Source organism: Argopecten irradians, chromosome 10 (genome assembly GCF_041381155.1).
Source record: "Argopecten irradians isolate NY chromosome 10, Ai_NY, whole genome shotgun sequence".
Taxonomy (NCBI): Eukaryota; Metazoa; Mollusca; class Bivalvia; order Pectinida; family Pectinidae; genus Argopecten; species Argopecten irradians.
This window is the reverse complement of record NC_091143.1, coordinates 24,554,182-24,578,892: the sequence shown is the minus strand read 5'-3', so window position 1 is coordinate 24,578,892 and position 24,711 is coordinate 24,554,182. Positions and strand designations below refer to the sequence as shown.

General features: G+C 32.6%; 1 protein-coding gene and 1 long non-coding RNA gene across 2 annotated transcripts in view; one reads left to right on the top strand and one right to left on the bottom strand.

The window, feature by feature from the left end:
* Window positions 1-270: 270 nt before the first annotated feature.
* The window catches only part of LOC138332618 (phospholipid-transporting ATPase ID-like), a 92,541-nt gene continuing 68,100 nt past the window's right edge, over window positions 271-24,711 (top strand). Inside the window, exons 1-2 of the mRNA XM_069280619.1 lie at window positions 271-399; window positions 20,913-20,973. The gene's annotated coding sequence lies outside the window, so the exon portion shown is untranslated. The remainder of the gene's footprint in view (window positions 400-20,912; window positions 20,974-24,711) is intronic.
* Window positions 5,786-9,093, bottom strand: LOC138333461 (uncharacterized). The gene is made up of 5 exons (XR_011209982.1): window positions 8,858-9,093; window positions 8,090-8,169; window positions 7,453-7,548; window positions 6,223-7,155; window positions 5,786-6,173 (listed from the first exon to the last, which is right to left on the bottom strand). It is a non-coding gene; the product is annotated as an uncharacterized lncRNA (long non-coding RNA).

Genomic DNA, 24,711 nt, shown 5'->3' with positions numbered 1-24,711 from the left:
TTTTTTGTAAAATATAACATCTAATACGACTAACAATTTGTAATCTAGTAAGAATTAGAATTTAAGGCGGAAAATATTATTATACAATGTGCATATTTCAAATAAATTCATTTTATTTCAATTTGAAGATCATTTTAAAAAGTATTCTCCATTTCACTATCAAATCTAAATATAATTTACAAGTCGTTCACTATGATATTAAGTAAAATCAGTCGGATATGTCATTACATAACATTTTTTTGTTTTGTTTTGTTGTGGCGACTGCATGTTTACACTTTTACCCCTAATGTGCCCCACGATTGCCTTATTTACATGTTTTCCAAGATGGCCTCCAGTTTAGGGTCAGAGATACCGTGCAAGCGTGACAGGATTGTTATCTGTGGATATTAATCAATCAAAGTGAGTATAGAACATACATCGTATATAATTTTAATTATTATTCGATTGGGTTTTGTTTTGTACGACCAAATGAGTCTCAAATCTCCAAGACTCGCCCTCACTAGGCCGATTGTGTGACACGTCCTAGCTTTTCGGTGCACGAGATGTTAAAGATGACGGAAATGGGTATCATTGTTGTTTAGCCTTAAATGTTGCTTGTCGAGGGTAAACTTTTATTTATTTGAGAGACAATAACGACAATATTACACTCGAATCCTATACATTGATTCATATTTCAGACAGAGGTCAGTAAACATGGTTTAGATACTTGCACTTTCTTCATCGCTCCGTTGCTAGCCTATCGTCGATCTGCATCCCGCTTAACTTGTTTGTGCCAATATTTTCGTTTCTACTACAAACTATGTCAACTTTTATCTGTGACATATGAAAGGAACATAAATACAACAATTTAAAGTGTAGTACCAAATAAAAAAGTGGCTTAAAAGTGACAATTCTGTCTTTTTAAATAAAACTTACCTGTGTAAACAATTTCAGTCAAGAGGCTCCCCACAGGGAAATTGCATAAAAAGTAAAAGCGAAATTTTAGTCAATTGCATTTTTTCTTGCTTTCTAAATTACTAATGACATCAGATAGGCCTATATGTCAAGCCTAATATTAATTCGTCAAAAATGGAATTTATAAATCTCTATTTTTTTGCTTTATAATTAATTTAATTTTCAGACCACTGATGTAGTAGTAATACATAAAACTTACACATGTACATTGGCTTTTTATTTTTTCCCCAAAAATATACAGGTGTCATGAAGAATTGAATACCTTTTTAGATATATGTAACGATCACATACTGTATACACGTATAATTGCTATTTTTTTGTTTTTATTATTTTTTTCACACAATATCGTTCATCAAAAGGACATAATCATATATACTATCAAATTCATATAAAGGACCTCTTTCACGAACAATGGAAATTTGCCCACGAACCAATTTTTCTGAAATTTTCACAATATTTACTTCAGGTATATATAAATGAGCTATTATTAAAGGGACAATTCATTCTACAAGAACATTAAAATTTATATATATCGGAAAACCCCCAGTTCTAATGGAAATTAGATCAGTCGGTTTTACTGTGGTATGTCAGAAAATCCCATGGTGGTGAAATGCGTGTGAAATGTTCAAACTCACTCGCTGTCCGCCATTACACATTGTGGTCGAATATCTTGTATGCCGAACCCAGTCCCTTGCTCGTAGAGTAATGCTACTTTTGTCTAGAACAGCTCAAATCGCTCTGACAGAAGTGTGTTTACCTTATTAGGTGAATTTTCTTGCCTAAAAAATCATTATATCACCTCCACAGTGGTTATGTAGTTCAATTGTTTAACGTGAGTGACTTTGGCTCGGATATTGGTACAGCGTACATATTGTACCTGCTTAATCGTATTGATCAACGATTTGTAATTACAACGGTATCAATTACAATACTAAACAATGACATGGAATTTGTCAATGTTTTATGTCATATGTTTCATAAGAAATGTAGAACAATACATTTATGCCATATTTTGCTTCTTGGTTATGTGAAAGAACTAGCGTGAGTGAATTGTCCCTTTAACTTTTTAGAAAATATTTTTGGTACACTCAAACTGAAAGTGGGTGATCAAATCACCATTGTTAACAATTGACATGGCCGGAAATAACACCCAAAATTCTGATTTTCAGATCAATATATTAAAGATCAGAACTAAAACAACTGAAAAATGAGTTATGAGACTTCAAAATAGAAATTCAATTGTAAAAATAATTTTTCTTTTAATAATATTAATTCTTTTATGTTATTCTTGGATTATTGATGATTTTAAATTAACAAATAGACTTGCATGTATATTAGTTCTATAAAGGAAAAATTTAAGAAGTTTAATTTGGATGAAATTAAATTAAAATTAACATCAACATATCATATAAATCAATCAAAATGCTGTAAGTTCATATATAAACATGTATATAAACTACTTCTGAGAGAGGAATAATACATTCAACAGATTCAGGTAGGAAAGTAATGTACCAGATCTTGACCTGTAAGTACCTCAATAATATTGCATGCAAATTCATGTACCTGAATAGCTATATATAGGTAGATATAGATTATAAACTCAAAAATGATTGTTAAAGCGTTTTGCTTTTGCAAGTTTAGGTATTTATCTTGGTTCTACTTCACTGACTAGTTTTGTTATACCTGGTACAGCTGACGTGAATTGATATCAACTTTCTCTGTCATTCTGTTCTGTTAGTCAAATATAATGTGTTATGGCCCATTGATGATCTGCTGGTGGATTATGGGCATGGCGCTCTATATGACGCTGAATTTGTCTATTCCCATTTTCAAACAAACTCTGAATTTAAATTTACAAACAAATTATAAAAGGTGGAAGTGGGTTTGACTTTATTTTGTTTTACGTTAACAGCCAGGTTATGTTCATTTAAGGATTACCAGGTTTAGGAGGTGGAGGAAAGTTGGGAATAGAGAAAACCACCAACCTAATTATATATAATGTCAGTGATAGTCAAATTGACCTAGTTTAACCTTTAACCTTTGCTCCTGTAGCTCTGGTTCACCATCAATACATGTACACAATAAGAACATATCTCTCTGAGGGAGCTAGGATACATGTATATTAGAAATTTAATCTGATACATAATAACCTACTGATTACAGATCTACATAAAAAGTGTTGACAGTGACTTGCAATTGGTGCAAAACAGAAAACTAAATATTATATATATAGTGCCAAATTAAGTATCCTAAATCAAGTGATTTTAACTGATTAAGGGCAAATTTCAGGAAATCTGCAACGAAGTTTGCTTTGAAGCTAGCTCCCTTATTTGAGCTAGCATATGTGATATGTATTTATATGTGTCTGTTTATTTTAGAAGGCTTTGGTATTTCCTGGTGTGTCTGTTTCCATTTGTGGAAACTCTTATCTTGGCCATTTAATAGTGCTAAATATATGATGGGAATTTGAATCGGTTTCATTTTCAAAATCGATAATTGGAATGTCAAAATTGATTAATTATCGATTATAATCAGTTTTCAAACTCGGAAAATAATTATGATGGATACTGTACTAAATGGGAACAATGTCTATAGGGTAATATAAATGGGCAAATTATTTAGTTGAATTATGATAAACAAATATTTCTTGATACAAATCTAAAGATTCAAGACCACTTTAAAAACATTCTGATTAATTGGTTTTACAAAACCGATTTTACAATCGATGATCATTTTTTTTTATTTTTTTTTTTTCAACTAATTTTCGAATTTTTTCGATCATCATCAGCCTATCACTAGTTATAGCTATATCACTGAAGCATATGCCTCGCCAGAGACACCAAATAACACACCCCACCCAGTCACAATATACATATGCCTCACCAGAGACACCAAATAACACACCCCACCCAGTCACAATATACATATGCCTCACCAGAGACACCAAATAACACACCCCACCCAGTCACAATATACATATGCCTCGCCAGAGACACCAAATAACACACCTCACCCAGTCACAATATACATATGCCTCGCCAGAGACACCAAATAACACACCCCACCCAGTCACAATATACATATGCCTCGCCAGAGACACCAAATAACACACCCCACCCATTCACAATATACATATGCCTCGCCAAAGACACCAAATAACACACCCCACCCAGTCACAATATACATATGCATATGCCTCGCCAGAGACACCAAATAACACACCTCACCCAGTCACAATATACATATGCCTCGCCAGAGACACCAAATAACACACCCCACCCAGTCACAATATACATATGCCTCGCCAGAGACACCAAATAACACACCCCACCCAGTCACAATATACATATGCCTCGCCAGAGACACCAAATAACACACACCACCCATGCCAGTCACAATAAAATACATGTAATGACAATGGGCAAAACAATGGTCCCACTCCCTTTATGCTGATCATCAAGTGAATGGTAATAAGCAGAAACTACAGTACTGTAAGTGGGGGCCAATAATATATAATTAGCTCAAAGAATCTAAAAGTTATACATGCATGGCCATAAAATTGTCACATTCGAACCACCTACACTTTAATTTCATGCAAACTAATTATCTGTTAATCTATTTGTTCCACAATTTGATCATTAAAACAATGTTATCATTGTTCTTTCCACTTAATTTATAATCATGCCCATCACTTTGTTTGTTTCCTTTATTTGGAGTGAAGAACGTATTAGGCCTGTTGAGACAGATGTACAGTCAGGGTCCATGGACGTGTATCAGTAATTGAATGTAGATTGTTATTCTATGTAACATATGGCACTAAGAACTGTCGTGTTTGTAGACCATTTACCTCTGATCAATTTCTTTTTGAAATTGAATTATTCATATATATATACGTATGATGTGCACAATAGGACTCTTACATTTCTGACTGTCTGCACACTAAACATTTATAAACATTGGATGAAGTACGTAATAAAACTCACGGAAAAAAACAGGATGCGACGTAAGAATCTTCACTGATAAAGGAAATGAGTCAGTGTCTGATGATAGTATCTGAAGTGTGATGTTAAGACTGTACAGATGAAATGATCAATATTAAATCATTTGTTGGAGTATGTACCCTAATAATCAAAACTCACGGAAGGACGTCATGAAGATGTGATTGTAATGAAACATTTACTGAAAACGACTTGGCCTCTGAAGTGGTGAGACGTACGTACGTACAGTTGGCTGTATGGTACATTATTCTATTAAAGTGATGGAAAGGATAAAATATATATACCTCGATATTCTTATCATTGAATGATGAGAACTTGAAAAATCTTTAATTACTTGGTTTATATATACCATAAACTTTGTAGAACTTTAATTACTAGATGTCAATATATAACAGTGTCATCTGTCCTTTCCAACATTTCAAGGTCATAAAGTAAGGTCAAGATTAAAAATTTTGGGTTATTTAGCTAGAGGTTATGTGGTCATTTGATAAAAGTACTGGTCATATAGTTTATAGTTATTAACAAGATTTTTGCACTTTAAATTACTAAATTAAACCTTTGTTTTTGGCATTTGATTAAGAAAAGCTTTTGTTTTTGATTGATATTAAGTCAGAACAAAAGTTCTTAAAGCTAAAACAAAAGCTCACCAAGGTAAACTATTTAATGTTAAAATCGGGCCCTAATAAGACAAAGTTAACACTGTTCTAGTCTAGTATAATGTCCTGTTATATAATATGTGCACTCTAATGCAGTTTCAAACATTTCACTACTGCATATATACCCGGTAATATTATAACCGGAAATGGTGGTGAGGGGATGGGGCTCTATCATACCGAAATAAAGTACAAAAAAAGTACACTAAAAAAAGGTCAAAAAAAGCATGCTTTTTTTGACTCAATTTGGAACCGAACTTACCTCCCGGTTCCAAAATGAGTCAAAAAAAGTACAAAAAGTACTAAAACAGGCTCATAAAAGCATGCTTTTAGTACACTCTATTGTTTTACACCATACAGAAAAAGTACAAAAAAAGTACTCTGTGGGGGGAAAAAAGTACAAAAAAAGCACACATGACCGTGGCATGTGTACTTTTTTTGTACTTTTTTTCATCCAGAAAAAGTACTATAAAAGTACAGTACTTTAATAGTACTTTTGAAGGTAGGCCAAAAAGTACTAAAATAGTACAAAAAGTACAAAAAAAGCACACTGTGTACTTTTTTTGACCTTTTTTCATCTAGAAAAAGTACTAAAAAAGTACAGTACTTTTTTTGACCTTTTTTTCATCTAGAAAAAGTACTAAAAAAGTACAGTACTTTTTTTGACCTTTTTTATCCAGAAAAAGTACTAAAAAAGTACAGTACTTTTATAGTACTTTTATAGGTAGGCCAAAAAGTACTAAAACAGTACAAAAAAAGTACTTTGTGTCGGGGAAAAAAAGTACAAAAAAAGCACACAGTGTACTTTTTTTGACCTTTTCTTTTGTCTAGAAAAAGTACAAAAAAAGTACAGTACTTTTTTTAGTACTTTTCTATGTAGACCAAAAAGTACTAAAACAGTACAAAAAAAGTACAGTACTTTTTTAGTACTTTTTAACAAGCTCAACACAAATTATAAACTGTATGAAAAATTTACTACTGATGTTGGTGGAAAAGTAACAAAATAATTAAGAATACAATATGAAAACCCAGGTGTACTCTTTCACTAATTTCAAATACTATGATAGAAATCTTATTTATTGATGGTTATAGGTGCCTCAGCTCACCTAGATGGACCTATTAGTATCTCTTATAACACAGAAAAAGTTTAGCAATGTTTTTCTTAAATGAAGATGCAATTCAAGGTTGGTTTTTTTGTTCAAATAGACTTGTCTTAGTTAGTGCAGTGTTTTTTATGTGACACACAATCCAACCAAGATGGACCCACACATCAAGTTTAATGATAGTACCTGGACATGGTAATGCACAGAAGAAACAAATAAATTAAGGGCCACACTCTGTTCAATATTTACAACACAGCATTGTATTCAGAGATAAAACATGTGTAAATTGTTGAACATTGGCATCAGGTTTTGTCACAATGTTGTCTACAATATAAATTTCAATATGTCAATGCAATGAAATCCTGTCCAAATCTTTTCCCCTTGATCACTGTCCAGTGCAAGTCCATTACATGCTGTTTTTCATTCCATTTTCCTGGCAGTGAAAGCCTGAAAAAAGACAAAGACTTGTGCTGGAACAATAATGTTTATGGATATATTAAAATGTCTTATTTTTTGTTTGGCTCAAATAAATCTTTGCTTTAATTTTATACCATGCCATGTGTATGTATGTAACAACGTAAATTCCTCCATTTATTTTTCGAAGCACCCGCCTATATGAACGTACAATGAAGCCAGATACACTCCACACAGGATTACTGAGTTTTAGTGTCTAAAATGGCATCCATATTTTTACATAATTGCTAGTAATAGCAATCTGAAACCAGGATAGATTGAAATATTTACCTGCAAAAGTGGCTTGATGACAGCTGTGGATTTTCAGTCTCTTTGATGAGGTGCATTCATTTTCAGTCATCAGCTCTTCTTCATAATTACTGTATTCTGAAAAGAAAGAAAAAAAATAGGATGTGCAATATGGATACAGTGTGAATGCATATGGTACAATAGTATACTCATAAAAAGTTCACACATGGCTAGATTAATTAATCAAAAATAAATTTACAGAACTAAATTATTTAGGTGTTTTTATGTACGCATGGCGCAGCGCCGTGCCCTTTTTACCTGACGCCATGCCTCGATCTATAACCCAGCCCTGTTTGTCCCCAGTACAGTTTTACTAAACTACCAAAATACCAGGCAGTCGCTTGATAATTATGTAAACAAAAGAGGTGTGACCACTCCCTGACCCCTGATCAACACCCCAGTGACCCTATTGCCATTCTGATAAATGACATTTTTCTCAGAGTGTTAATTCACTTAAATTGTAAGTCTCAATGAAATATTACTTAACAAAAAAGGAATGCAAAGGTTATGTTTAGATGGTAAAATAACTCTTTTTATAATGTTCATACATTGTGTATATCAGTCATCTTAAAATATTTAAATATTCACATGTTACCACCATCCTTTTATTAATATTTACCTGTTTAAATTAGGCATATTAATGTTATGTCTTTAACCAGTCTGCCCTCGATCATTATCACACACTGATCTGCAATTTGCCTGAAAGGAAAAATATGAGGTTATATATACATGACCTGATTGTATGGAAACACATGTATGAATGTGTATACACATTTAGATTTAATTGCAGGACTTCATTGACTGATGGACAGCAAAATGTAAATATGATAGGATTACATCATTGAAACATCATACCTTCTTGTCAAAAAAATGTCGTGAAAACAACGATATAATTGAATATGAGCATCCAAATCACACTCACATATTTAAGTTAATAATGTTATTTCATTACCCATGTTTTCAAGAAAACAAATATTATTTCCCAATCTAATTAATCACGATGAATAAAAGTAAAGTTTTTAAAAAAAAAAACATAAAATAAATTATGTACCACAAAACGAAATTGTGGACGATAATGAAGTGAAAATGATATGGAAAGTTCCATAGTTTTTTTAATAAAACTTGTGTCCAGATACAATTTGTTGGATGTTGAATTGATTTATAACATTTAAACCCCCCTGCCGTGTAAATTTTCTTGTGATTTGAAATTGGAAATGATGTTGAAATTTACAACTGAACGGCAATGAAATAATTGCCAAGTCCATTCAAAAAGAAAGCACAGCTATGTAAACAAAAAATGATGTCTAACTTATTTCATAAACTGGGTGTTTTAATTGCATCCAAATGCTTTCAGAACGAAGTAAACAAGTAAGAGAAATGAACTTACCGTAACTCCATCCTCCATCGGTACTGTGTTCACCAGCTAGAGTTTGAGGAGATCGATGGTATTGTAACAATAAACAAAAAATAAATAACCTCGTGTCTCTGTGCAAACATCCTACCTTTTTTCGATGTTGGCCCAGCAGCCAGTTATATTTGTTTGTTTACATTCTGCAATCAGCTGACAGACGTAAACAAATATGGCCGCCAGCCAGCTGTTTCACATTCTGTGTTTCCCGCTCAAATAATCACGTGACAAACACATGTGTGGCCGCTTACGTCTTTCACAAAGGAATGCTGTACTATAATATTTCTAAACAAAATCTCTCAGTTCCTCACGTTTTATTATTAACTTAGGACAAGGAATAAAAAAAACACGCAAACAAATGAACTGGTGTGCTGATAAATCCGCATTTAGTTGCTGTATTACAAACAGACACCTGTAGGCCTCTTACGTGATTCAAAAGAATGTTGTACGATCCTATCTTCTAAACCAAACCTCTTATTCCTAAATTTTTGTTGAGAATTTGTTATAATATATCAAAACAGAAAATATACGAACTATTATATTAATAAATCCACCTTTTGACGCGAGGTGTAAATCAATTTATAATCACGACAACAGAGTATTTGTAATAAGAACCATTTCCGGCATGTCGTGAAAAGATCGAGATTTTTATATAAAAAAAGATAAACAAAACCCTTGTTTTGGCATGGTTTGGAGGAACTTTTTAAAGTATCAATTTCATCGTTGTGATGCTTTGGAAAGATTATATAGTCACAAGCTATTTATCATCGTATAAGACCATGTGTCTGACCAGAAACATCCAGGCCTACGTAAACATGAGCCGTGAGTGTTTTGTTGGTTAGCCTACTATGATGTCCGAGTCGGTGTAAACAAATGAGTTGATAAAATTCCATTGACAAATTCATCTATGATAGCTTGTATTTCCTTTTACATATAAATCAGACCAATAGCATATTTACGTCAACAGTGTGTGCAACGGAGTATCCCCGGCATGTCTATTTGTTTTGGTTAGTTTGTTGAGATTTTATACTGAAACCATTTAATCATTATATGAGGATGGAAATACTTTCACAAACTATTTATTATCGTATTGGACCATGAGTCTGACCCAGGGGAGAGTTTTGTTAGGTCCGTGCAGAACGACTTATGTACATGTGTTGGCTTGTTTACCTGGTTGTAAATCGTTATTGTGTGTGAAACCACTGGTCAGAGACAGGCGATTTGTGTGTCAGTGTGCACGTGACTGTCGATAATTAAGACTCTAATTTTAATGCATCTTATGCTGATCACATAGGCATTGGTTTTATGTAACATATATGTACATGGGCCTAGTGTATACTACTACATTTTAACTCATTTAGAGAGAAAGGGAATTGGAAACACATTTCAATAATATTTTAAGGTGAACACTTATATAAACACATTTCAACAATATTTTAAGGTGAACACTTAAGTGATTAGAAATAATTTAAACATTTATGGTAAAGAAATGAAAATAAAAACTTAGCATTAAGAATGTAAAATTATTCAAAACATCATCCGCAACATTCACTTATTAAATAAACATCTTAATTACCGGTAGTTGAATTATATTTCTTTCTAATGTTCAGTTGTAAACAATTTTTAATTAAATATATAATTTTGTTAAAAAAACTCCCCCTAAAAAAAATTGGAGTAGAAAAAAAATCAAAATAAAAGTACACTGAAATGGTGATGCCTTATGAAAAATTCTAAGTCCCAAAAAAGTACTAAAAAAGTACACAACATTTTTCATACTCTGTGAAAAATTCTAAGTCCAAAAAAAAGTACAAAAAAAGTACTCTGAACATTTCTCATACCATGTGAATAATTCTAAGTCCAAGAAAAGTACAAAAAAAGTACTCTGCAAAATGACTAAGTCCCAGAAAAGTACAAAAAAAGTACTCTGCAAAATGACTAAGTCCCAGAAAAGTACAAAAAAAGTACTCTGCAGAATGTTTAAGTCCAGAAAAGTACAAAAAAAGTACTCTGCAAAATTTCAGAGTCCAAAAAAAGTACAAAAAAAGTACTCTGCCCTGATGGTGTGTCCGGAAAAAGTACTAAAAGAGCATGCTTTTTTTGTACTTTTTAGAAAAAGTACTAAAATATGTCACTAAAAGCATCATAAAAGCATGCTTTATTTCGGTATGGGATATAATATTATTATAAGTCTGTAGTACACTGATTACGCCACCATTTATTGCTGTGCTAAGATAACTGGCTGTTGATTTATAACATGATATATGTATTACGAAATTAAACCTCATGTTAAATATTGGTCTTATATATAATTACTATATACCTCTTGTTAGCACGAAGGTATTTATAACTTCCAAACCTCACGTTTGGTAGAATTACCCAACCTCGTATGATCAGATATTGTGAAATAGGTACTTTCAGTGCAATGTATACGTACTCGTCACTAGGTCACGTGCACAATGGCAAGAGACGGATGGACTCATGTGTGGGGGTGGGAATTGATTGTGTAAAGGGCTACAAAATTCCAGTATGTGTATTCTCTCCTATATATTACTAGTCCATTGATAAATGATACCAGGGAGAGATTAGTTTACTAATCACACTATATATGTGTGTCCTTAGCTTGTGTCACTGGTCTGGAACTCGAGTAAGTCACAAATTCACACACTATGATCATGACTTTGTAAGTATAGAGGTTTTAAAGCTAACTGGTGTATCCACTAAACACAAAAGTCGATGGAGATAGTCTTTAATTCTGTAATCTGTTGAATATATGAATGTTGCCAAAATTACATTAATAAATTTAGCTAAGTGATGCCCCACTCCTATGTTATTTTATAAATGGATCAATCGTGATTGCTTTGTTTTCATGAATTTTAAATGGATTGATTACATATCCCCCCCCCCCCACTCTTTCCCTCATCCCTTGGGTAATTCAACCAAAATGAAAGGATAGAATAATGGAAATTTAAAGCCAGTGAAATAAAACTAAGTAGTGCGACCCCTTTAGATATCAACTTAAAAGAGTTGGAACTGTAAGTAATTTGTATAGCATATTTAGTAGATAAATTTACAGTGTCAGAACACTGATCACAATAGACACATTGTATTGTAACAACCTATTTAATTTTTGTAATAGGATTACATATACAAATCATATGTATTAAGTTTGAAGACATTTTTGGCGAGGATCACCTCGCCATTGTGATCGTGGTTGCAAAATTCTCTTTCAGTCAATTTCCTCAATATGATTGGCTTAGAACTTGCTCGCAGATACTAGCGCTCCTAACGGCAGTGTATTCAACAACTTTGATTTTACCGGGAATTTTAAATAGCAAATTTTGAATATGAAAGTTACTGAAATAAGCGTATCTGTAATGTTGAAATAGGAGAAGTAGATAACTGCTTTCATATCCTTACCATATACACTATCCAAATGATCTTAGGTTGGAAAATTTTCACTTGAATTGTTTACAATGTATCTAGACTTTCCGTCCCGAAAATGTTGTTAACAATGCATGAAGACGTTTCGTCCCGAAAATGCTTCGCTTCGCCCCCACGCGTTTTGTCCCTACTAGTGACAATTATCCCGCAACGGAAAAAATGAAATCAATGTTTCACCTCAAACATCAAAATTTTTACAATAATGATTTTTGTAATTTGAATCATATTAGTTCGGGAGCAAATAAATCTCAGGACGAAATGGAGATTTGTTTATCACGGCTGCGTTATGCCACATGTGCGTGTAAATCCACAATGGAAGAAAGACAACTCTAAGAAAATTTAGGATAAACTTTGTAAACTGATCAAATAGCGCGTGAGAGACGATGAACATTTTCTAAATGTCCAAGCTGGCGTAATCTTCCAACTTACGGCAGTTAATAAGGTATGAATATTTACCACATCCATAATTATCGATAATTTTATAAGCACATGTATACATTATCAGATTATATATACATATTAAAGCACGTATAGAGGTTGTCACTAAAAACATTTTAGCCACTTTCATCACATGTAGGCCTACATGAGCTTGACGTTCTGATATGTATAACGTATTCAGTAAACTACGTAATTAACGAAGTATTTTTGGTCCGAATGACAAAAATCATACATAAAATGTTCGTATAACTCGAAGTGAGATTTTTTTGGACTACTTCATTTGTAGATCGATGAAAATGCCATTTTCATTTTCATAATTCTTCCGTAGAACGGCACTTAAAAAGCCGTTTCAATCTACAACAAACGTGGAGAAAACGGTTAAATGTTTAGCAATTATCCTGAGTTATATTTTATCAACAATCATCAGAGATTAGTAATTAAAACTTACATAAACATACTCCCGATTCTCACTTGCATTGTGTGATCACTCGAGCGGAACTAATCTCTACCACCTGGCACAGTCTTACAAAGGGGTGTTCTCTTAACGCCAACATATTTATCAACAACAGGTAGGTGTTGTTTTAGGAAACAATAGGAAGGCAATTATATACTGTTTCATATAAGCTGTCTTTATTTTCACCTGTAAAGTCACTTGAGATTTACCTGTATTTCAATCAGTATCATAGGTAACATTGGTGGGTTTTGGATAAAAATTCCTTCAATATATTCCGTATTATATACAACGTAAATTATTAATCAAAGATAATCAGTGCTTTAATATGCTAAGAATTAATATGGAGCTACATGTGGATTATTAAGAACGATGCATTTTGAGTTCCAGGTGAAATATTTTTTTACAAATCATATCTCAATTTTATCAGAAAAACAGGTTTCTTGATCAGTGTATATTCTAATGTAACAGTATTCTGTTTTGACATAGGAGTTCCAGTAGGGCTACATGTACATTCTTAGCCAACTTTCATTTCTTGTGACCGTGCATAGTTGCGCATGATTTCTCTTATCGCATAGACGTACACCGTGAAGTATTTGGTTAGGAAATGAGTGGAGAAAAACAATATCACAAAAGTTCAAATTAATATTGTCGGAAATTTTGACCTGTTGATTATAGTTTAAGTTGGTAATCTATTGAAGCCGACACAAACACACATTATGATGTTTTATAAACATTGGTAATAATATATCATTATGGTTTAATGCTCTATATGTATTTTTGATACAAAATATTTTTAGAAGTCACTTAATAATGTAAAAATACTAAATGAAATGAGATTGAAGACTGTTACTTAGGGTCTTAACCATATTCATTTTAATACACATTATAGATGTTTATGTTGCAATACTGGCAAAATTATTTCAAGTCCATATGTTGAAGGTCTTGTAATTCTCAAAATGTTGCAAACTTTTAGTGCTCAGAATACCAAATTAACAGTTTTCTAATTTTTTCTGTTTAAAGATTATAGTACATATACCAATTTGTATCTAGTAACAATGTTTGACCAAAATTCAACCATAGGAAAGAAATTTATATGTTATTTCTAACATGCACAAAAATATATAATTTTACTGCGCTGTTAACAGACAACAGTTTAATTATTGGGTGCTCTTTTGCTATAATGATATACAAATGTACATGTACATTTACATTATAATGTAACATCATGCTGATCTAGAAATACCATCTTAGGATAAGAAAGCAGGAAAATTATATAATTATGATAAATGATGCATCCTAATGCAACTTTCAAAATATATTGTATGTTCTGTTAACTTAAAAAGGTCAGTCAAGTACAAGTAAAATTTGGAAATCATATTTGACATAAATTCACTTACTCTTTGGTAGGTTATTAACGCAGATGTTACATGTACATGTACTATATATGTATATAAGGTTACTTAACAGACATATATGGAAGACCTTGTGGAAATATATCACTTTTCAACAGGCAAAAGGCTTATATTATTTCAAACTTTTAATCAAATTAGTGTTACACTAAGTTGAAACTGGATAATTCCTTTTTGGATTTTTTCTTTGATATTACTGAATGGTAAAGTTTCTTCCATGTGAAATAAGTTTCAAAGAATTTTGCTTGATTTTAGTATCAATCTATTGAAAATCTAATGAGATTTATACCAGAGATTTTAGATATATCAAGGAAATCTTTAAAATTCTTGAAATAAAATCATTGTGAATTTAATTTAATTTCATTCATAGATTCTATTGTTATATTTTCATAGATATATGTATCTGATATTAAATATGAACACTTATTGAAATGAAAATTAATCAATATACACTTAGATAAGTATCAACACAGGTAACTTTTACAGGTAAATTTACCTGTGGCATTGGGTCTGCCTTTAGGAAAAAGACTATAACCACTGTCACAACAAACTACCCTACAGCTAAATCCAAAATGTTGGCGTTCAGAGATACACCCCTTACAAATGCAATCACACAAAAGCCTACACGATCACTGTTTTTAGTGCGATTACATCTTTGAGTATGAACAATACTAGTTCTTTGAACTTTTTACTCGGCAAAATAAACTTATCACTGTGCCCATGCACACATGCATATGCATATACTTATACTTCTGTGTGCACATTATCAGATACATTATATGACAACTGCTGTATTACAATCAATTTATGAAGGACAAAACTCCAAAGAACAGGAGGACAAGAACAACAGAAAATAAATTTCAATAATATTTACTCTAAACTGGTATTGTTATTTATAAAAAAAAATGTTTAATTATATGATATTAGCCTTTTCGGTAATTACGCTGTTAATACATTTATTGTTTTCTTATGTTTTACAGAATGTCTACATGCAAGTATCATTTCAATTGGAACCAGTCCAGGAGAAAAAATGTGTGAACAAAATGAAAGAAATCATTTTCAACTGTGGTAGCTTAATACTGTAATAGTTTTTGATATGAAAATAATTACTATCATCATATTCAAATTCCACATATATAATACATTTAATGTTGTAAACATTTTTGATCCAAATAATTACCATCATCATCTTCATTCCATATATACAATACACATTAGTGTTGTGATTTGTGAATTTTACTTTAATATGCATATACTTGGTATTTGTTTATTTTCTATGACATCTACATGCTTGAAATAAAAAAGAATAAATAAAACATTAAATTTATAACACAATATGACATTAGTTGTTAATATTTTTAGAAAACATATTAAGATTATTGTTAATAATACACTAATCATCATCTTCGGCATACTTTATTCAAAATAAATTAGATATTAATTTGCATAACACAGGTTGTCTTATGTTTTAATTCCCTCCTTGACTATCAATCTTCTCTGATCACTCTGAAAATGGTGATTTTACCTTTTTCGGTCGCCACATGAACTGCCTTAAATCAATTATATCCAATGCAATGAGACAACTGCATTTATTATAACGCTGTAAGGCAATTCTGCAAGATCAGCTTACATTGTTAATTTACATTGAACATATACATGCACAGTATGGTACCTTATTTATATCTCCTTTCCTATTTTCAATATACCTTGATGACTTGGAATCTTATCTGGCGGAAAAAGAATGTTAATTGTCTGACAACTATTGACAAATTATTTACAGATAATATTGAAATGTATCCCAAACTTTTATCATTTTATATGGCAATGACACTGTTCTACAACAAATGTTAAACGGATTTGAATAATATTGCATTACATTATTGCATTACATGGAAATTATAATCTAATATATCAGAAAGATAAAAGTTGTAATATTCTCAAAACGTAAATTGGCCCAACAACACCAGTTTACGTTATGGGATATAGAATTATTTTGATAAGAAGGGTATACATATCTATGTATATTTTTTAACATTAATGGTAGCGTTTTTAAAGAAAAGGAAAAAACTGCTGAACAAACAATTAAATCAGTGTCTACTATTTTTAAGAAACAAAGGAATGTATCCCTTCCTGTTGATTTTAAACTGAAAATATTTTAGTCACTTGTAATGCCAGTTTTATTATACTCATCAGAAGTATGGGGATTTGAAAATACAAATATTGTAGAAAAAATCATTTGTTATTTCCTCAAGTTAAAAAAGTGTATAAAACAATTCATGGTTTATGGCGAGCTAACAAGATACCCAATTGATATTGGAATAAAATGTAGAATGATTACTTTTTGGCATAATGTATACTTAACATGAAAATAGACCAGACGTTTTTAGCTCGCCTATTCGAAGAATAGGGGGAGCTAATGTTGTCACCCCGGCGTCGGCGTCAGCGTTGGCGTCCCATTTCACGTTAAAATTTTTGAGCAAGCTTCTGTTTCGTCAATTGTTTAAGCTTAAGTCATCATAAATGTTTCTGATTTTATTTTCCTAATGTGTATGGATGCTGAATGTGATAATACAACCAATTTTGGGCCCTTTAGGGGTTTTTTGAGTCTGTTAATTTGTCATATTTCACGTTAAAGTTTTTGAGCAAGTTTCTATTTTGTCTATTGTTTAAGCTTAAGTCATCATAAATGTTTTATGATTTTATTTTCCTAATGTGTATGAATACTGAAAGTGATAAAACAACCAATTTGGGGCCCTTTAGGTTTTTTTTAGTCTGTTAATTTGTCATATTTCCATGTTTAAATAGTAAATACTTGAACAACAACTTCTTCTGAATAGGCGAGCTTTGCTGTTCTCCGACAGCTCTTGTTTAAATGGCTGTAAGATGTTTAAGATATTTGATCAGAGCTAGTTTAAATCATGTTTGGATATATCAATCAACTTGCTGTTTTACAAAAGACTAATTACAAAAACTTGTTAAAAGTAGACCAATTGACCAGTTTATTCAGAAATGGTATGACTATATTGATAAGTCTTCTTGAGGACTGACATATTCTATATTTAAGACATTTTGGCATAGAAAAATATGCCTCTTGTCTGTCTCTGCTGCAAAACAATACTTGTTAACTGATACTTTGGTCCCAGGAACTTAATGAGAATAGCAATTCAGAATGGATATTTTAATTGACATCAAATTAACAAGGAAAAGGTTAAAGATGCTATAAAGTCATTTGGCATATAACACCATAGGAAATATTAGAATGGGCTCCTAAGAGTTTAGTATATGTTTCTTATTTAACACCTTGGTGTCCAAGGAATCCTCAAAAGTCCAAACTGGAAGGAACACTAGCAAACTTTATTTCTTATTGTCCAAAAAAATGTTGACTTTAGAAATATATCCTCCAATCATTGAGACCGAGCCATTTAGTACTTTCAGTACTTTGATTCCTATTCTTTATAATATCAAAACCAAATATTTTAATGTTCCGTTTAGATACAAATACTTGTGGTGATGCCAGGTACCTTTATCGCCTATACTAAATCCTAGTTCTATAAAACAAGGAAACACTGCCCATTATTGAGATTTTAATGGGGGATAGAAAAAGAAGGGAGGAAAATTATTAGATACTTTTTGACAGTGAAAGTTTTCTGTAATTTCTAGTGGATATATATATACATTTTATGTGCATGAACACAACAGGTCAAGTCTGAATTGTTTCAATGATAATTATGGATTCTGTGATCTACAAGATATATAAACAGTCTATGTTATGACACAAGGAAGGTTATGATGTTAATTCTGTTTTTCTTATACATATGATTGAACGTGTATTACACATGTATATAATCCTCATTTTTAGCTCACCATTACAGATTATGGGCTCTTCAAATAGGCTTTCATCCAATACCTTCCATCTGTTTATAAATTATTCTTGTTATCGCTATTTGTCAGGAATTACATAGTAGTTTATAATAGAGGAAGAGATTTTTCTCAAAGTTTATGCATAGGTTTCCTTAGGACTTGATCTAGTCATGCATATATTGCATTTTAGGATTAATCAGTCTACAAGATGGCTGACAGGCAGTTATTTTAGACTTTCTAGTTTAAAGATGCTCCACCGCTGACAAATGGTATTTTTTTCACTATCAAACGATTTATTATTTTTCTTCAGTTACAAAAGTTACTTACTTTACACCATTAACACCACTGAAAAGTTTGAGCTTCTTATTTTACTTTAAGTTCAAAATATAAAAAAATAATGAATTGCATCCCAAAAAAATTATGTGTCACTATATCCTATATGGAATATAATACTAATTGCGCATGCACCAAAGGCAAAATGAATTAATTTATTATATTTTTTGTGTTAATCAGGCATATATAAACACGATTAAACACCAATTATTGTTCAAATGATAAATGTCATTTATGCTCTGTTGGAGGTGGCACTATTATTTCACAGAAAATGTTTATAAGGGATTTGTCTCGAACTTCAAATAAATGGACTCCCCATGGACCCTATATATATAGTTAGCTTTGCATAAATGTGATGAATTCAAGGGTATATTATATTATTCATATAAAGTCAAAATTTTCTGGAATGTTTGCATGTTAAAATACGCTAAGAGAAATTCTGATAACATGCTCAATTGACTTCAAAAGACCTCGCTCTATCTTTTGTCACTACATGTGCCTTATGGGTCAGTTTCTTGTAGGGGGTATTGATTCCAGCCAACCAATTCCAATGGTCAAATTAATTCAGCACAAGCTTAAGGCTGATCTTGACCAGTCCCGTCTCCAAGGCGATCTGCATCCTGTACACAGGATCTCAACTAATAGTATCAATAGTATAGATGTGAAAATAACCTCAAGGTACTATGTTATATTTAGTTGCTGAAGAAACCAGAGCAGTGTTATTCAAAAGATGTTATGATTGTTAGCTGTACTAGCTTGGCTATAGCTAGGTTTACCATAGTTATATATATATATGTATACAGAGAATTCAGGTTGAAATATCTATAGCTGCCGCTGTCACTGCATACGCTGGCTGTCGCTGTCACTGCATACGCTGGCTGTCGCTGGCATAGAGATAAGTTTACTTTGGGGAATATTGTCACCCTAACATTTACTCTGAGCCTTGAGTCTGATGGACATGATTATAGATACAATAAAATATCAGGGATCATGGCATAAACAACTGAACATTGAGCCTTGACATTGAAAGTTCATAATTACAGGTACAATAAAATGTTACAGATCATATCACAAGCAACTCAACATGATTCTGATCAAATTAACAGGCATGATTATATATATAATTATTGAGACATGAAATATAGTCGGCCACAAAAGCAAAATATCATGAGTCGGCTGCCACATCAGCAACCCCAATAAATATTACTCATGATCAATTAGTCTTCAAATAAAATTTATGATAGCTATGGACTATAAGTAGAGATTTTTCTTTTCTGTAACTAGCTATATAGCTCATACACAGGCTTCATATCCTTATTGAGATCAATTTTGTATCAGTCCGGTCAATTTGTATAATCTGTTGAAGCCTTGCTATTATTTGAAATGTCTTATAAAAATAAAATTGAATAAAAAGATAATACAAGCAACCGAGATTCCATACCTCAGTACATTACACTCCTGTAAAAAAAGATATTACTACTGGCCATATATAGGTCTCTGGTTTTGGAAAGAGAAATATACCATTGCATTAAAATTCACCTTCAATTGTGATAAAAAGTTTAAAGGCTTTAAAAATTTGTGTTTAATAAACACAATAGTATAAATTTCTGTGCAAAAATCAGCAGCAGTATATTGCTTGGTGTTTTTGGCAGCATGCTTCACTGATATAGCACTATAAAAAGGGCAAAAACTCCACTATACAAGAATATATAACACAAACATACCATAGTCTCCCAAAACGTGCACCTAGCAATACATACATACATGGGAGGTTGTCCTTACATGACCCTGGCTGTTAATAGGACGTTAATTAATCAATGCAAAAAAAAAAAAAAAAAACATGCTATAGGCTACTGCTGATAATAGTCGTAACATGTATATTTGCCAGGTGATCATTTTGTTTTGATGAATTGTAAAAAATTTCATTTCATGTACTGGTACACAATTTGTGAGTTACAAAGAAAATGCTATAAAAATTAATATCTTTCATATGATTAGAAGAAATAGAAGTAAAAGTCTTTTAGACTTTATAGAAAGTTTTTAGAATGTTTGCTTGTTAACAGATCTAGAGTTTATTTGTTTATTTTTCTATTTTCAGAAGCTCTATGGCTTGAAGGATGAAGTGACGTCTTGTAACAGATATTTGTAAAGTTGTACAGGTGAGGCTTAATTCTGATGTTTATGCTTATCCAAGAAAGTGAAAATAACTTTTTGCACGGTATAGATTCCTACATGAATAAAAAACATTTGATAGAGCATCTAATTTGTCTCTGTTGTCTACATATGAACACCTGTATGTTGTTTTCTGTCTTTGCATATTACAGATTTACCTCCCTTGTTTGGAGGTATTCATTGTGATATCATTACTTTGTGAGCGAAACCCCTATAAAATAGTTTCTATATAAACTCTATTGACAAAAATGCCAATAAATGAACTGTTCCGTTGAGCGGTCCAAAGAACTGTTAAAATCGACTTAAAATTTGCTGTTGGACCGGAATGACGTCACAATGGGGTATAACAAAACAGTTAATGAGTTATCGACTGGGTTCTCGGGCAACAGATGATTTGTTGGACCCTCACACAAACTGTTGCCCTCAGCCTTTGGCCTTGGGCAACAGTTTGTCTTCGGGTCCAACAAATCATCTGTTGCCCTCAACCCAAGTCAACAACTGTATATTGTTTTCTCTCAAAACTTAGATGTTACACTTGCATACATATGACGTCACACTCAATATTTAACCACAAGGGTAGATAACTCTAGTCTGTAATTTGCAAATACAGAATTGTGTATGATAGCATTACCTGATGGACATACTCAAGAACTTGATTAAGACTTATAATGGTAATACTTAGACAAAATGGATGATGTTTTAAGAATAATGCTTTAGAAATTTTAGCAATGATTGGCTTATTAAGATTTGTCAATGAGTATCTGCATGGTTACAGATTGACTTAGAATTATTAACTCTGTTTTACCATTCTAATCAATGTTCAAGCATCCTTAATGTCGGTCGTTTCCATAGCAAACAAGGATAAACATTTGTTTGGACAATTGAAGCTCTATATTTCGATCAATACAACATATGTAGAGCAAGGTATTCTCCTAATACCGTTTTTATCTGGCATGTGGATTAGACAGGGTTCATCGGGTGGCATTGATTGATGTACCTTCTGCAGTAGGTATAGATTTGTAAGTTAAATGCTTTGGAAACAACTGAATAATAAATGCTGTTACTATGTATGTAGTCGTCAAGCAAACTATCCCAAGAAAACAAAGAACTCTACCACTTATCTTGTTTATATATGTAATATACAGCAATTGTGTTGTATAATCTAGGAAAGATATACGTGTATAAAGATAAGTACACAGGCAATTGTTAGTCCTACATATAGCGACCTATCAAGGTTCATGTAAGACTAAATAAATACTTACTTATCAAGACTATCTATACAGACATCTACTCAAGCAAGGCCAGGTTTTATTAGTTAATTTGTCTACCGAAAGGGACGACTGGTTTCCCTATTATCAGTATAATAGGACTTAGGTGGTATGTGTGGTTTGGTGTTTTGGCAGCAAGTATCAGTGAGATACTATAGAAAGGGCAAAATGGACCCACTATCCCAAGGAGAAAAGACCATCAGTTATACTGCAGTCAAACAAACGTACAGAATATTCATTCACGTAACACATGCACACATGATTTCAGCTTCATCTAGAAGGTGTGAGGTTGGGGTGAGAGGGGGTAAGGTACTAGGATGATTTCAGCTTCATCTAGAAGGTGTGGGGGTGGGGTGAGAAGGGGTGAGGTACTATAGGATGATTTCAGCTTCATCTTGAAGGTGTGGGGGTGGGATGGGAGGGAGTAAGGTAGCTAGAATGATTTCAGCTTCATCCTTAAGATGTGGGTTGGGAGGGGAAGAGGGTAAAGTAGCTAGGATGATTTCAGATTTAGGGCTGTAACGAGTATCCGAGTACTCGAGTATTCACGAATTATTGAGAAAGATCGGATACGAGTATTTGTTACTCCTGATATTTGTGGATCGCGATCTTTCAAAAGCAAAAAATAATACCTTCTTTAATGCTGTCATAGCTCAAAAATGTGAAGGAATGTACACTAAAATCTGAATATCATCGATGTTTTCACTTTGAAGTAGACCAGAAGTACACAAGAGCTGCGTGAAGTAAAGCTAGCAACATGTTATTTTCGTATCCACGCTTCGATGCAGTGTTGTGAATTCTTCATAAAATAATAATGATAAAACATAATTATTGAATTCTAGAGATGTAAAAGATGATAATTGATTTCGTTTTCATTACGGGTCGGAAATATGTAAAAATACAAATATATTACATTAGGCTACTGAGTATGTAGATGTGAACCCCATGTCAAAAACGAAAGGTAGGCTAATTATGAGTCAAAATCATAAATCACTTGATTAAAAATAAAAACTATAGGCCTAGAACCAAATTAAATTGTAACTGCTCTTGCAGATTTAAACATTTTTTCTTAATCTCAATGTTTATTCTGTATTTGATCAAAATAAAAGTAACAGTGAAAATATTTTCATATGGTTATTTATGCCTTACCATGATGATTTCATGCCGTAATTGATGTGCAGTAGTATTTTTGAGATGACGTCATTTCAAAATTCAAATAATTTGATTTTTTTTTATAGTTACAGTGACTGAATCCTGCTGTACTTCACCTGTAACTCTATTGCTTAGTGATAAGGAATGTAAAATTGCTAAAAATGGTTTTTATAAGAGCATTATTGATTTATCAATAAAAACAGTTTCGACTTCAATTGAATCTTTTGCTTGTATCTAACTGGTGATTCGTGGTCCGATCTGTGAATCGTCAAACTCGAATCGTGGATCGGATCGGATCGCCACATGTTAGACAATCTACAGCCCTATTCAGATTCATCTTGAAAGTGTGGGGGTGGGGTAGGTGGGGGTAAGGTAGCTTGGATGATTTCAGCTTCATCTTGAAGGTGTGGGGGTGGGATGGAAGGAAGTAAGGTCGCTAATAGGATTTCAGCTTCATCTTGAAGGTGTGGGGTAAGTGGGGGTAAGGTAGCTAGGATGATTTCAGATTCATCTTGAAGTTGTGGGGGTGAAATGGAAGAGTAAGGTAGCTAAGGATGATTTCAGCTTCATCATAAAAGGGTTTAGGTGGAGTAGGAGTGAGTAATGAAGCTAGAATGATTTCATATTATCGTAGTCTATAAAGTGTATAGCAGTGGGTCAGGATGTATATTTATAAACACTTGTGTTGACCACTCTAAACATAAGTAGGGATATACTACAGTAAATCATTAGGTGTCATAGTGTAATATACCAGGTTTTGTATATTATGGTAGGCTATTTTCTAGTTTCATAATCGAAGGATGTGGAAATTCCTTTAGTTTTATACATATAGAACTTGATCCTGTTACTTTTTACAGTCACGTTTTGTGCCTTTCCCTTGAGAATTACCTGAAGCTAAAGTAAGTACTTGTTTGTTTGGTAGTCACATACCAACCGAGAAACAAACCAGGAATTCTGTTGACTGTATAAATAAGTCTTCTTTTGAATTCCCATAGTATTGATCAGACCTTATAATTACATACTGTACCAGACTCAACCCAACTGCGATAATTTGTTACAGAATGTGATTTTCTCTGATGTAGATATTTAGTCCCTTGTCAGTTTGTGTTGGTAGGGTAGGGATTGACAAGGGATGCTTATTCTTTGCCCAAATTTACCTCCCTTGTCCCCAAATTTTATCTCATTCCCTCCCAAAATTTTAACTCACCCCCTCCCAAACCTCATCCCCGCCCCATTCACCATAGTTTTGTGAACCCTAGAGTAGGTCTGTATCCATGGTCTCCATCAATTTTGTATGAGAACTAA